Here is a 14,838-nt window from a genome sequence, read left to right on the forward strand (position 1 = left end):
CTTACATCTAAAAAACTAGACCAAATATATGAAACACCTGTTTTCAGACACTGGACAATAAGCAGCACGAGACTCTGATTCCTGAGAGAAGAGAAACAAATAAGGCAAGCCTTCTGATTGTCCTGGCATTCTGCCTGGAGGCCACTTCCAGATTATGGGAAAAACAGATGAAAACGGATCAGAGCCTGTCAACATGTGTGAGTCGAGGAGGAGATCAGAACTTTGAGAAGCTGACACAGCTGGAAGGTGTGAAGCAGGATTCCAGAATAAGTCAAGCTCCCTAAGTCTATGTAGGCATCCGCTTGAGTTTTTGCTGAGCACCAGGCTGTACATACATCAAGGGACGCTCCACCAACTTTGGCAAAGAAGGATGCCAGGGTTGTTACTGAACAATTTCTAGAGATCACAGAGGGTGGGGAGACATTTTGAACTCAGACCAATCAGCGTGGAGAGTTGTTGATGATAATCTGGAGCATTCCATGGAGACCCAGAGGAGTCACACGTTAGAGACGAGGCTGACCCATCTCTGGAATGAAAGTACTGAAGAGTCATTCTAGCAAAGCTTAAAAAGAGGCCTCAAAGGGATCAAATTAATCTGCAAGTAATTTGATGGCCTGATGACATCAAGACATTCATGTATGTAACCTAACAATGTCCAGCATTGAATCAAAATTACCAAACATGCCAAGTAGCAGAAAAATGTGACATATGATTAGGAAAAAAAAAATCAGTCAACAGGAAAGATGTGGTAGAACAAGGAAACAACATGGAAGTAGTTAAAGGAAAACAAGAACGTAATGAAGAGAGACGTGGAGGATTTTTAAAAGAACCAAATGTAACTTTAGGAATAAAACATAAAATATGTTCTTATACAGTATATACTTGAACAATTCCACTAGATGGGATTAACAGCAAATTAGACATAGTCTAGTTAGTGAGTTCAAATCTAATCAAACCAAAGTACAGGCTTTTTTAACTTAAAAGAGAGAGAGAAAGAGAGAATCTTCGGGAACCTAGGCATATCATCAAGTGTTAGACTAAACCATGTACTTGGGAATGTCATATAGAAAGGGGAGACAGAAAAATATTTGAAGAAATAATGGCTGTATATTTTCCAAATTTGATGAAAACTATAAATTCCCAGGTCCAAGAAGCTCTAAACACTCCAAGAGGGTAAACACACCCTATACACATGCACACAGATGCACACACAACACTACCATCATCATCACCACACCCACCCTCACCTCAAAGATCATCATAATCAAATTGCTGAAAATCAATGATAAAGAGAAAAACTTGAATCAGAGCAAAAAGACACACCACAAAGACATGAACAAAGGTAAGAATTAGTGCAAAATTCTTGTCAAAAACTATGCAAGCCAGAAGACGATCGAACAACATCTTTAAGTGGCTGGGAGAAAGTGTAGGCCTACAACTGTATATCCAGTGGAAGCATCCTTCAAAGATGAAGGTGGGGTAAAATTTTTTCATGAAAACAAAAGCCAAGGGCATTGATCATCAGCAGAACTGCACTGAAAGAACTGTTAAAAGAAATTCCTCAGGCAAAAGGAAATGATACCAGATAGAGACTTGGATCTACACAAAGAAATTAAGTATCGGAAATGGTAAGTATGTGTGCTAATATAAAAGATATCCTTTCGTAACTTTTAAATTTCTTTAAAAGACGGTTGTGTAAAGTGAAATAACAAAAAATTACTGTGGGGTTTGTAGCAAAAATAGAAGTAAATTATATGGTCATAATAGCACAAATGATGCAGAGCTGAAATGGAAATGTCTTACTGCAAGGGTCATAGCTAAAATGGAATAATGTTATTTAAACATGTACTTCAATAAGTTTAAGATACAGATTGTAAAATTTAGAGCATCAGTTCCCAAGATATGACCCAAGAACCCACAGACTTGCTTGAAACTTTCTCAGGGATGACAAGGTCAAAATTGTTTTCATAGTAAATACTCAGGTGCTGTTTTCTTTTTTCACTCTCATTCTCTCACAAGATTTACAATGGAGTTTTCCAGAAGTGATGTGATATGTGATATCAAAACAGACTGAATACAGTAGACAGGAGAACCCAGCTTCTAAGACAGAGATCAAAGAACTTTGCCAAAAATGTAAAACAATGCTACTCTTCTCACCAGATGATCTTTGTTCCAGAAACATAGCTTTTTAATAAAACATATTATTTACGTTACTCTATAATGAGTTGTATACTTATGTTTTTTAAAAATCATATTTTTAACTTTTCAATTTAATTTCTAATATAGTAAATATAAATAGGTGCGATCCACATAAACTAAAGCTCTTTGAGGTCCTCACCATAAGGTTATTTGAGTATAAAGGGGTCCTGACCTGGAACACTCTCTAAGAAAGAAATAGAACAGAGTTAAAACTAATCAGCTAATAGGATAGGGGGGAAATGGAAGACTTAAAAAGATGCATAATTAATCCAAGAGAAAAGAGACAAAAATAAGACAAAGAGAAAACAAATAGCAAGATAGTAAGCAAAAAACCCCACCACACTGATAATTATATTCACAATAAATAGTTTAAACAATCAAATTAAAAGGCACAGATTCTTAAGCTGGTTTTTATCGAGCAATATTGAACTATATGCTTTCTCAAAAAAAAACCACTTTAAATATAAAACACAGATAAGTTAAAAATAAAAGTATAGAAAAAGATGCAATGTAAACACAAATCAAAAGAATTCTGAAGTGGCTATATTAATAACAAACCAAGCAGACTTCAGAACAGTAGATATTATCACAAATAAAGAGAGAAATAAGGAGACAAGGATTAATCAAAGAGATGTAACGATCCTCAATGTCTATGTAACCATCAATAAAATTTTAAACACATAAAGCAAAAACTGGCAGAACTAAAATGAGAAATAGATCCACAGCTATGGTCAGATATTTCAACACTCAACTGTTAGTAATTGTTAAAAAAAAATAGAAAATTGGTTGATAAATAAGTTATTTGGACCGTATAACTAACTGGACATAATTTGCCTCTATAGAACACACCATTCAAAGCAGCAGATTCTTTGTATCTATATGAGATGATAGATATTAACCAAATATTGTGGTAATCATTTCACAACACATGTAAGTTAAGACATTATGCTGTATACCTTAAACTTATATAGTGCTATATTTATTTCAATTTGGCTCAATAAAACTGAAAGAAAAAATATCTTTAAACAGCAGATTACATACTATTTCCAACTGCACAGAATATTCACCAAGGTAGACCATATACTGACCATTGAACAAGTTCTCAATAAACATAAAATACTGAGATGATACAGAATATGTTCTCTGACCATATCAAACTAAATTAGAAATCCATAATAGAAAGATATTTGGAAATTTCTCAAATCGTAGGAAATTAACACACTTCTACTTATCCTCTAGGTCACTGAAGAAATCACATGGGGAACTAGAAAATATTTTGAACTGAATGAGAATAAAAACAGAGCACGTCAAAATTGTGAGATTCAGCTTAAACAGTGTTTAGTGATTTTTCAGTGATTATTCTAGAAAATAAGAATTAGCTAAAATCAGTCCTCTCCACTTTATTCTTAATAGTGGGGTGGGGAGGATGGAAGCAAAGTAAAGCCAAAGTAGAAGGAAAGAAATAATAAGAAGAGAACAATCAATGAACTAGAAACCAGACAAACAGAAAAACAAAAGCAGTGAAATTCTAACAATAAAATGGATAAACCTCTCACCAGACTGATCAGGATAAAAAGGGATGAAAAATTACCAACATCAAGAATGAAAAAGAGGTATTGCCATACACCCTGCCCACATTAGACCATTAATAAAGCAATGTTACTGACAACTTTATGCCAAGGAATTTGGCAACAGAGATGAAATGAACAAAATTCTTTAAACATACAAACAACCAAAACTGACTAAAGAGGAAACTGATCACCTGAATAGCCCTCTGGTAGTTAAAGGAACTCCATCTATAGTTTAAAATCTTTCCTCAAAGGAAACCTCATACCTAGATGGATTTGTTGATGAATTCTACCAAACTTTTAAGGAGGGAATAATACCTCAGTTTTTAAAAAGCCTATAGCTTACTTTGATGATGTGCCTTTGACAACATTTAAATCTCTAAATTCTAACTCAGGCACATCTTAACAGAGCTCGTGCAGCACATACTAAGATAATCAGCTGATGCTATAAATGTCTCCTATTTGCAAGTAAACCGAGCAAATTCTTTGGAAAAATGACCGAAAATAGCTGTGGAAAAATTCAGACCCTAAATTATGCGATTGTTTTTTTTTTTTTTTATTATACTTTTAGGCATGACCGAAAAACATTTTAAGAAATGAAGTCAAATACAGTGTTTGACTATATTTATTTAATGTGGAGGCAATAGTTATTTACCTACTGGGGGAAAAAAATGCTATAATTGTCTTCTATAAATATTAACATGCCAAAAATACAATCAATCACACAAAGATTGTTAAGTACTGGGAGGCTCCACTGACAATCCAAAAGATGACCTTCGGTTGGATAAACATATTTTATTAGCATATTTAGGGAAGACTTTAAACTCATAAATATTTTAAGGTATAAAAACCTGTAGATCATCTTCTGCAGAAGATATGACAAGTAGAGTGGGAGTACATGACTTGCTTCACACTCTGCCTCAGATCAGTGACCAAGATAGGCTTGAAATAAGCACATACAGTCCCCCTTAGCCCCCTTGGTCATAGCCATCTCATGACTGCCAGTTTCAAACTGGAACAGAAAGAAAACACTGCCCCCAATACATTAATGAGCAGCAGAATTTTAAACAAATTGTATCAGATTTCAGCATTAAAGCAGTTTCTTTTTAAGCAGATGTTAAAGAAGGCAGGAAAAGCGAAATAATCTTTCTTCCAAAAAAAAAAAAAAATGTTGAATAAGGCACTCCCGTCACCAAGAGTGGAAATATACGTGAGGATACACTGGAGAGCTATGGGGCAGTCTCTAGTAAAGTTGAAAAAGCGCTTTCCCCTGGGGCCTGGGTGGCTCAGCCAGTTAAAGGGTCCAACTCTTGATTTCAGCTCAGGTCATGATCTCACAGTTGGTGAGTTCAAGCCGCATATCAGGCTCTGCACTGTGGAGCCTGCTTGGGATTCTGTCTCCCTCTCTCTCTCTCTGCCCTTCCCCCACTCACTCCCTGTCTCTCTCTCTCTCTCTCTCAACATAAATAAAAATATACTTTAAGAAAAAGAAAAAGAAAAGAAAAGGCACCTTCCCTATGATTCAGCAATTCAACTTTTTGATATATACCTAGAGAAAGTTGAGTGTGTACACAATTAGAATGTACAAGAATATGTTTCTAACAATTTTTAAAAGCAAACGGTCGAAAAGTCTATCAACAGGAGTATGCACACATCATCAGTAGGAAGTTCATAAAGCATTATCACAGGGCAGTTAAAATGCATGACCTAGAGCATGTAAAGCATGACACCATTATATAAACTTGAAAAATAACACCATACGTTCATTTTTGGACAAATACATAAGTAGTAAAGGTATAAAAATACACAGAGCATAAGCAAACACTAAATTCTGGTAGGTACGTCTGCTGGGACGACCCCTCCAGGGTCCCCTTCCCCAGTGAGGCCCCAACCTCTGACCTCAGCATTTGGGAGCGGTGGAAACCAGACAGGAAAGGAAAAGAGGGGACGCGATTCCCAAGGGGGTACATAGGAGGGAGGCCTCATGATGGATGCATGGATGCTTGAATGTTCTACTTACCGCGGAAAATATTTCATTTTAAAAAGAAAAGAGTTGGGGCGCCTGAGTGGCTGGGTCGGTTAAGAGTCCGACTCTTGCTTTCGGCTCAGGTCATGATTTCACCGTTCTTGGGATCGAGCCCCACATCGGGCTCTGCAGTGACAGCACAGAGCCTGCTTGGGATTCTCTCTCTCTCTCCGTCTCTCTCTCTCTGCCCCTCCCCTGCTCATGCTCTCTCTTTCTCCAAATAAACATTTAAACATAAATAAAGAAAAAGAAAAAGGAAACAGCAGAATATTTTTATCAGAAACCCCAAAACACTTTGCCTAGTAGTGAAACAATTTGCTTGCCTTTTTTCACAGTGACCAGACAACTAATTTTAACCCATTTCTAAAATGCTTACCTGCATCATTATAAGCATCCAGGGGGGAAACATAAAGGGACTTGGTCTAAACGGTCAAAACACAAGAGCTTCATGGTCAGAGCAGGAACACAAATGGCCACAGGCCGCGGGAGAACACCTGCCTCGATGGGAACCTCAGGAACCCTCTCTGAGCGGCCAGGTGTTTGTAGGGCCCTCCCCTTGGTGGCACTTAGAAACCCGGCTAATGAAGCAGGACACAGCGCGACAGTGGAACCGCACAGCACTGAGAAATCACACGAGGGAGCACAGGGGCGGGGAGGGGGGGGGGGTCGGACGCCCCTTTGCTGGTTCCTTATTTAGAAATAACTCCTCAATCCTTGCAGAGCATGGGAAAGGTAAGTTGCAAAGGCACCGGGTAGGGGTTGGGTAGTGGGTACCAGTGGGTTTGGACGGTTTCTATTTTGAGGGGTGGGAGCAGGGAGGTGCAGGTGGGGGAGAGGAATTCCAGGGTTTCCACTTCACCCCCAATTCTGAGGTCAGACGTTGGGGCCTCACTGGGGAAGGGGACCCTGGAGGGGTCGTCCCAGCGGCACGCAGGAGCCGGTGAGACCACTCACCTGTCGGCGCGCAGTCCCGCCTTTGAGGGCTGGGACCCCTACCGGTCCGGCCCTGGCCCCGCCTTGCCCACCTGTGACGTCAGCGCCCGCGGACCACTCAACGGCCGCCCCTGCCGGCTCTCCGGGAGCTGATTGGCCCGTAGGAGGAGGGGCGGGCGGCGGGCGCGGGAGGAACCCTGTGGCTGGCGGTTGCCATGGACGCTCTCGCGCCTAGTAACCACGGCTCCCTGGGAGACCTGCTGGGTCCCGGGGGTGACCGGGTGAAGCGCCACTCAACGGAGAGGCCAAGGTGATTCCCCCGCCTTTCCTGCGGCACCTGAATCGGAACTCTTCAGCTGCAGGGGACTTGGTGGCCCGTTCTACGTGCAGGATACGGGCAGGACTCCACATTCGCACCTGTCCTCTGTCTAGCAGAGCCTTCTCCCTTGGTGGCATTATCTAGTGATCCTCCCCTCCTTCCTCACTCTAAGGAAAAGATTTGGGCTCTCTCTCTCTCTCTCTCCCTCTCGCAAATATTTCCGTAAACAGTAGCCTGCCCTATTTCACCCAGGCACTGGGTCACCTGTCTTCCATATATCACTATTCACCCGTGCAACTTCCTTCCAACCATGCGGTAGGAATTTACGTTTTACACACACACAAAAACTTCAGGCCTGGAGAAGTTATCTGACATAGGCAAGGCCCCCCAAACAGTAAGTGGCAGAAGTCCCACTAAAACTCAGATCTGTCAGACTTTAAGGAGCTCTTTTCTATAAGGCAACCGTCTTAATGGGTGAACAGTGAGGCCAGGGAGTTACTGTTAACGCTAAAGGAAAAAAAAAAAAAAGCCCCCGGTTAAACATTCTTGGTTGGTCTGGGAATCCCCGCGTGACATCCCACCAAAGGGTGACACCAGGGGACTTGCTGCCAGGGTAAGGCATCATCAGGCTGGCCCTCGGCAGACCTTAGTGAGGTGACTAAAGGTTAGGGACCTCAGCTCTGCCCCTTCAGAGACGTGAGTCTGTCTGTTTTCCAGGTTGATTAGAGGCCAACTCACGTGAACTGAACTAGAAAATCTGTTCCTCCGCCAGTGTCTCCACTAAAGCAACACAGCAGGTCTGACCATGGATACAAACCCAGAATATTATCCCGGAGTAGGAAAACCACAGACGGCATCCAATGATCAAAAGCTGCTCATCAGCCCAGCCACAGAACTAGACAGGACGAGTCTGGGCCCCCAGACCCCACCAGGGCACCAGGGCTCCCCCAACCCTCTCCTGTCCTCCTATGTTCCTTACCAGCGACTCTTTCTATTTCTTGCCTAACACACATTTTACCCCGAGCTACCTTTTTTTGAAACTACCTTGTCTCACGAATAGTGTGCATTTTGTATTAATTCTCAGAATTCTGGCCTGCGGGCCATAGACTCGGTAGATGCTACATTGACCTTCAACTCATCAACACACCCCTGTGAGGAAGGTACTGCAGCCCAGCACACATCAATACCTGCTGAAGACCTGGGGAGTCGCTTTCTGTAACAACAGGTAAGGCAGGCACAGGGGCGAAGGTCCCCTGTTCGGAGGCTTTAAAGCCATCTTTTATAGGATAACACCTTTAATAAGGCAGTCTGAATAACCTTGACACCATCTAGAAGGGAGGGCGAGTGGCCCACAGATCAGGATTCAATGGCTGGTCCAAGAGAGCTTAAACACAACCTCCTCAAGGTTCTGGGATCAGAGTCTTTGCAGAAGATGCTTGCTTGTCAGCACAAAGGCCAATGGAACCACAAGAGAACGGGCTTAGAAAGCTAGTGCCGGGCCACGGCTGCTTTGTGAGATCCTTTCAAAGTCGAAGATCACGAGGGGGTCGCGGACAAGCTTCTGTTCATCCTGGAGGGCAGAGCAGGAGACGGGGTGGGAAGCTTGTCAAACATGAGCGGGAGTGAGAAAGTAAGCAGGGACCCCCATCACAGACCGCCGCTTCCGTCCCCAGAGGGGCAGCCCTGGGAGGCTGGGATGGAATCTGAGGGCTCCTTTCCTCAGCCCTTTAGCACGGAAAAAAGAAAAGTCTTACTGCATGCGATGGGCGTTTCCCAAAGCGTGTTCCCCGGACCATTAAAGAGGCGATTGGTCAACTCAGAACGCTTGTTACCATCTCCAAGAACACTAACTGTTCCACGGAACACAGTTTGGGCAACACTGGCTTAACATTAAATGTGTCCCCAAAATACGCTCCGGTGAGAGAAAGAAAAATCCATGTGCATGTCTAGCTAATTGCAGACCTTCTCCAAAGCAGTTGAAAAATACCTGGTTTATCTGTGTATCCAGTGAAAGGTTCTAAGTCAGTTGAGGCTTGAAGGCAGTTCCCCATCTGAGTATACTGTCTAGGAGTGCAGGGGTGGGGGAGGGGGTTGGGGGGGGAGGAGAAGCCAAAGGGTGGCACATGGGAAAAAAGATGTTAGAAGGACCCACAGAGAGGGAGAGAGAGAGTAAGGAAGTGAAAGAGGTGTATGGGGGTGTGAGTGTGTGGGAGTGAGAATATTTAGGAAAATTAAACAGACAAATATATGATTCCACTCATTTGTGGAATTTAAGAAACAAAACAGATGAACGTAGGGGAAGGGAAGGAAAAATCGAAACACAGAAGGAGGCAAACCGGAAGAGACTCTTAAGTACGGAGAACAAACTGAGGGCCGCTGGACGGGTGTTGGGTGGGGGAGGGGCTAAATGGGGGATGGGCATTAGGCGGGCACCTGTTGGGATGAGCACTGGGTGTTACACGTGAGTGATGAATCCCTGGGTTCTACTCCTGAAACCCATCCTACGCGGTATGTTAACTAACCTGAATTTAAATGTTAAAAACGTAAAAACAAAAAACATTTGCACTCAGGAAAATAAAAGAGAGCATGTTGCCTTTATATCCGGCTGTCTCTTTAACCCGCCCGCTCTTTCTAAATTCTTTTCATTCCGTTAGTCCATCTAATGGCTATTTAGGTGGGGAAATCGGAAGCATCGCGTTGTAAAAAACGTGAGAGCCGAAGTCCTAGGACAACGTAAGTCCTGAAGTGCGGTCTAAAATTACAGAGTAGTGTAAATCTTGACCTGCGTCCCCCGCCATTCGTTCTCAGGAAGGACGGAGACACAGATTTGCAACATTTTTTTCAAACTCGCACCGCCCCTATCAATGGCTTGCCTTTATTTTCCTTGAGCTGACTATGGGTGCTTGTGGAAGATGCACCGTCAACCTGTGAACTGGATAGGAGATCCACGTTGACTCGAGGCGCAGAACACAGCACTCACACTTACAGAAAAGGGCTTCACAAGGCACTGGTTGGGCCATGTGAGTGCGGGACGCATTCGTTGAGAATTTTATCGTTTACAACCGCAGGAAGGCGAGATCAGCCGCCGCTGTTGTGTTTTGCTTACGTTACTAAGCTATTTGTAGGTAGGGGTGTGTATCGTCTAAGCTTTTTCAACCGAATAGACTTTGTCATAGCCTGGAATTTGCAGGGCACGCCCTGTGGGGAGTGGAGTACCTGGGGAGAGCCAAAGACACATAGACCCTACCAAGTTTAAACACCATCTTCTACTCCCTTGTGTAGCAGGTGACGAGCTGTGATTCTAGAAGCTACGTGCCTCACCGAGTGTCCCATTTTGGGGTGGCCTCCTGATCCAGTGGGACAGGCTCCCACAGGGCTCTCTTTCCTTGTGTTTCCATCAGAGTCATTGTCACCTTGTCACATGCTTTTACATATCGTCTCTCCCGTGAGACTGTGAGCCCTTTGGGGACGGGGCTGATGTTCTTCCAGCCGTGGTCCCCAGAACCATTTTTGACGTCACTCTTGTCGTTGAGTGAAGTTCCAACACACATCCCCGTGCTTGTCTTACCTGTTCACATAAATGAAGATGCCGACCGACATTCAGGTTGGAGCTTCCTCGTTCATCAACCGCAGCCGTAGGCTGCCCAGAGACAGAAGAGTTTAGCGAAAAATCAGTGGAAAGCACTCTGTGAAAATCAGTTGGCTCTATGGAACTTACAACACAGAGTATCGTATATCGTTATCATTTGTAAATTGTGAGCTATACATCCTTTATATCATTCAAGTATATAATAAATTTGTGTGTATGTGTGTATAGGAATACACTTTACCCCGAGAGCCAACGGTTGAATATTTGTATCCCCGTGAGTGGGTCCCTGTTCGTACCTCTAAAGAGATTACCATCCGATGGGACACGGGAAAGCCCGGATGGTGCAGGCTCCAGTGTGGGGAGAGTCCCCAAAAGAGGGAAAGCACAGTCAGCCAGGGACTCCCGAAAGCTTAGCTTCTAGGTGATACAGAATACTGCCGCTCCTCAAACTGAGGAGAGTTTGAGGAAATAAAAATGGAGCCGGCTCTATAGACAGACGTGCTGTGTTTGTATCAGGTATTTGAAGTGGTATTTCTCAGTGATTAATAAGGAAGTTAATTTCTCTTTGCTGACATGGTTGAAAAGAGTTCCTCCTTTCTTCCTACACTGAAAAGAGCCAGAGTCTGGTGAACGTGACCTTATCTGCTGTGCGTCGGCCTTTGATGTATGTTGGCCTCGGTTGGCCATTTCTGCAGGTGCCATACTGTAGACACAGGCCCTAGACACATGACTGCACGTTTTACGACCCGAACCTAAGCTCCCGGCTCGTTGGGTCGTCGTCACAGTCAGGCAATGTGGGGAAGACTTCAGTCAGCTTATGGCGTCAGCCACGACCGCAGCGCTCTGGTGAAGAGAGCCTCTCTAGCACATTCTTCAGCTGGCTGTAGCAGATGATGTCAGTGCTACAGTCCGCAGTCCGTCAGATGCTTTGACCGTTTCGTGAGCACAGCCTGTCAGAGCGCTGTCACTCGCAACACTGGGCTTTACATCTCCCTGAAGAAGGACTGCCTTCTGGCTGCCAGCAGCTACCTTGCCTGCAGAAGAAACGCTAGAAATGTCTAGGAGTTTGTGCCTCAGGCCAACCATTACCCAAGACTGAGTTCACGGGGATGAATGTCCCAGTTGCCTTGTCCTGACTGGGATGACTCTGAGGTGGGACCTACCCTATCTCCAGAGCTCCCCCTGAGGCACTGAACCGAACCCACCTTCCTGGGGACTTGGCTAGATATTGTACCCCTCCTCTCCTGACTTCCCGTCTAGATGTCTAGATCTCACTTCCTCATTTCTCTACTAGTTTTTCCAGGGGAACACTTTCTGAATAAGTCACTTTCACACTAATCCTCAGGGTCGGCTTCTACGGAACCCAACCTATGACAGTGGCCATGGTTCCTATGATGGGCTCTCTACTCCCATCCAGCACTCTCCCTGGCCACAGCTGATTGGACCACAAGTGGGCACCTAGCTCAAAGGTAGCCCATCTGTAGTCTGGCCAGAAGACTGAGGTAGCCTAGCACCAGACCCAATCAAGGCAGAGCCTCTCTCTTGGAAAGTTTGGTTTTGAGTCACGCAGAGAGTATTTGAGTCGGCATGTTTGATGTTGCGAAATTCTGGCTGACGTTCATACATGTGGACTGCCAGGGAGGAACAACACAGTCCTGTCATTGAGGCGCTACCGTATCCTCAGCGACTCTCCAGTTTGCAAACATTTTCCCATTTCCGTGAGATTTCTTATTTCTACCTGCCTCTCCTTCCTGCCGCCCTCAGCATTCAAGGTAGTTAGCTATCTCTGTTTCCCAAAGAGCCTACAACCCAAGCTGGGAACCACCTCGTCGGTGGCCCCGATGTTCTGGCCACTCATTGCCAAATCCTTCAGGGAGAGTTTCCTGAGAATTATCCAGAAGGCCATGATGATTTTCAATAGGAGCGACTGGAAGCCAAATCAGTGTCCAAATAAGTTGACTAACGGAGATGGGAGGCAATCTGTTTGAGATATTGAAAAGCTGAAAGGAGGCCGACTAGTGTCCGTGTTTGGGTAGAAAAAGCATCTGAATCGTCTTCCGACTTCCATAGCCACTTGCTATGGAAGTGGCTGTCACTGCAGCAAGTTCTGTCACTTGCAGCAACCAAGATGAGACTCCCAAACTAAGGAGGAGACAGAGAGTGGAAAGTCTACCAACCAGGAGGGTGGAGGGAACTATATATAAACCATAAATGTGGAGCCCTTTTGGCTTAGAGGTGACTCTGGGGGCTTTGGATGCCTTTGGATGCCTTCAGCGATGACAGGACCAGACTAGAATGGAAACTGAGGCACGCCGTCTGGGACTTGCTCCATGTTTGCTCTATGACTAGATTAAAAAGGGCCTTCTGACCTAGCCTGGCTCACCAGGACCCCAAAAAAGAGACAGGAGCACAGAGCAGACATCTTTGTTCACAAGTGGACGTTGAATGATCTTTGAGGGATCAGGCCAGGTAGGGTGTGGAGATGTTGAAATGGAAAGCCAGAATGTTACAGACACGAGCAAATGCAAACAGAATTCAAGCTTGCCGGGAATCAACATCATCCCCCCCCCCACCCCACACTTCTCTAGAATGCTCATAAAAATACCAAGTGCTCTTCATAGGCCAATAATTAGCTCATCTGAGTCACAATGCACAGCCATCTTTGCTCTGCTAGAACATTCCCAAGTACAGAGCATGACACATCAGAATTGCCCAGAGAGCTTTTAAAATGCAGACTTCAGGCTCTCATCCCAAGGGGATCGGATTCAGTAAGTCTAGGGTGGGGCCTGGGAATCCCTACAAACTTTATTGCAAAGGAGTCTACTTGGATCTGGGCAGTAATACCTTACTTTAATCTTAGGGATTTTTTTTTTATTGACGTATAATGAACATACAGGGTTATGTTAGTTTCAGGTGTAAAATACAATCAGGGGGCGTCTACAGGCAAAGGAGATACTCTGCCTCCTGATTTCTTTTGCTTGCGATGGGTATTTCTAAACTGACATAATCGACATTATAAACAAGTTGTCCTTTCTCCTGCCTGTGAGTGAGATTTTTAAAATAGTTACTTATATTTCGAATTTAAATTAACTTCGTGTTGTTGTTGTCGTTGTCGTTGTTTTTAAGGATCGGAGGAGGAATTTTTGTATCTCTCTTGTATCTCCCTCCCCGGGCCTGGGAGACACATCGCCAGCATCCTTCGATGACTCCCCCACACCCCGGAGGCCTGTGAGCATTCACCTCGGAGCTTCATTTCTGCTTCCACACACAGTACTTCTGGGTGAACCCAGCACAGCTCCAAGTTTCCCTGCGGAAGAGTCTTCGAGATTCAAAACAAAAACACAAAAGCAGAGGCGCCTGGCTGGTTCAGTCGGTTAAGCGTCCGACTTCAGCTCAGGTCACGATCTCGCGGTCCGTGAGTTCGAGCCCCGCGTCGGGCTCTGGGCTGATGGCTCGGAGCCCAGAGCCTGCTTCGGATTCTGTGTCTCCCTCTCTCTCTGCCCCTCCCCCACATACATGCTGTCTCTCTCTCTCTCTCTCTCTCTCTCTCTTTCTCAAAAATAAATAAACATTAAAAAAAAAAAGCAAATTTCACCATGCCCCAAGATATTCTAATGTCTTCTCGTTTACATAAATACCTGGAGCCTGCTTATACGTATCTGCTGGGAATATATGCCTATATGTTCTCCCTTGTCTCTCTATCTCTCTCTGTCTCTGTCTCTGTGTGTATAAGTACACATACGTATGTGTGTATATATATATGCACATATATATACATATACACCTATATGTATATACCTGTATGTATGTATATGTATATGTATACACCTATATACATATACACATATATGTGCATATATGTACATACGCACCTATGTATATATATACATATACATATATATACATATATATACACACACATACATACACACCTATATATATATACATATACAGGTGTGTATGTATGTGTGTGTGTGTGTATATATATATATATATATATATAGGTGTATATATATATACACGTAAACCTATATAGTCTCTCCTTCCTTAGAAATCATTTGAGTCCAAAGTGAAAACCATAAACTCCACACTGTATTACTTCCTACTTCATTCAGAACAACCTGTGGATTGTCAATTAAAAGACAAAGAGAAAAGACAATGACCTGTGTTATCACCTGCAGGCAACCTCAGGCCACCTCCCCAC

At 43.8% G+C, this 14,838-nt stretch overlaps 1 protein-coding gene and 1 long non-coding RNA gene across 3 annotated transcripts in view; one reads left to right on the forward strand and one right to left on the reverse strand.

The window, feature by feature from the left end:
- Window positions 1–6,836, reverse strand: part of TEKT3 (tektin 3) — a 35,718-nt gene extending 28,882 nt beyond the window's left edge. The window contains exon 1 of one of the 2 annotated variants that reach the window (XM_042967288.1): window positions 6,748–6,836. The gene's annotated coding sequence lies outside the window, so the exon portion shown is untranslated. Of the gene's footprint in view, window positions 1–6,169; window positions 6,426–6,747 lie in introns of those variants that run through there. The other variant, XM_007080745.3, reaches the window with a different exon arrangement.
- Window positions 6,837–6,965: 129 nt separating this feature from the next.
- LOC122233710 lies at window positions 6,966–14,018 on the forward strand. Its single transcript, XR_006211381.1, has 3 exons — window positions 6,966–7,036; window positions 8,130–8,270; window positions 13,761–14,018. It is a non-coding gene; the product is annotated as an uncharacterized LOC122233710 (long non-coding RNA).
- Window positions 14,019–14,838: the final 820 nt, after the last annotated feature.

This window comes from Panthera tigris, chromosome E1 (assembly GCF_018350195.1).
Source record: "Panthera tigris isolate Pti1 chromosome E1, P.tigris_Pti1_mat1.1, whole genome shotgun sequence".
In the NCBI taxonomy this organism is placed as follows: domain Eukaryota; kingdom Metazoa; phylum Chordata; class Mammalia; order Carnivora; family Felidae; genus Panthera; species Panthera tigris.